Source organism: Gracilinanus agilis, chromosome 4 (genome assembly GCF_016433145.1).
Source record: "Gracilinanus agilis isolate LMUSP501 chromosome 4, AgileGrace, whole genome shotgun sequence".
In the NCBI taxonomy this organism is placed as follows: domain Eukaryota; kingdom Metazoa; phylum Chordata; class Mammalia; order Didelphimorphia; family Didelphidae; genus Gracilinanus; species Gracilinanus agilis.
In genome coordinates this window covers 203,143,432-203,144,470 of record NC_058133.1, presented here as the reverse complement: position 1 = coordinate 203,144,470, position 1,039 = coordinate 203,143,432, and positions in this window count along the sequence as shown.

Below are 1,039 nucleotides of genomic sequence, written 5' to 3'. Positions count from 1 at the left end.
TGATATGAAGGATGGATTGGAGGGGGAGGAGGGAGAGAACGGAGGTGGGAGGATCTTTCAGGAGACTGTTGCAGGTGGTAATGAGGGCCTGTAATAGGGTGGTGGCAGTCTGAAGAGAGAGATATGGAAGATATTGCAGAGTCCAATGGACTTGGAAGGGTGTGGGAGAGGAGGAACACTTCCCAATTTCCCTGTCAATGGCAGTGACACCATCATCCTTCCTGTTCCTTAGTTATCTTTCATACCTCCCCTTTCTGTATCCTTGCATTTATATCTATATCATTTAGGTCTGTATATCAATATCTCTGCTTCCTAGCCCTGCAGTGTCATGTCAGGGATTTGTTTCTTCCTCTCTCCACGTCCACAATATCCAACCTAGCTCAATGCCTAGTCCCCCCACCCCGATTGACTTATGGCTGAATTGCTGCAACATCTTTTATCAGGTCTCCCTGCCTCAGTTTTCATCATGTCGCTGCCCTGCTCAAGAACCAAGAGATTTGGGGGGGGGGTCTAAAAATGGGAGAGGGAGAGATGGAGCTGGGGAATGAAGAGGGGAGCAGAATCAGGGGACCAGACTAGGCGTTCTGCATAGAACATTATTGGAAAGCCCTGGCAGGACATCCTTATCCCTTTCTTCCCACCCTGGGCCTCCTCCCAGCTTCACTGGGCAAACATTTCCGATTGCTCGGGCAGAGATAGAAACAGAGACATCGAGAGACAGAGAGAACCAGAGAACCCGGGCACCAGCATCACTCACCCCTTCCGCCCCGCCCCGCCAGCCTGACGGACAGCCGGAAACAACCAATGAAGTTCCGTTCCCGACCCCGATGGGCCAATGAGAGGGAGAGGAGGGCGGACAATTCCCCGCCCCCCACTTCTAGGCTAGGTTGAGCCGTGCAGGTAGGTCCGGGGCCGGGGGATCCGCCGTTGGCGCTGGTGCCCGCTGCGGAGCGAGGGGCCTGGGGGCCCGGGAGACTAGGGGGTGGTCGTCGAAGGCGGGGGAAAAGGCCCTGGCGACTGGGCGGCCAGAGGCCTGGGG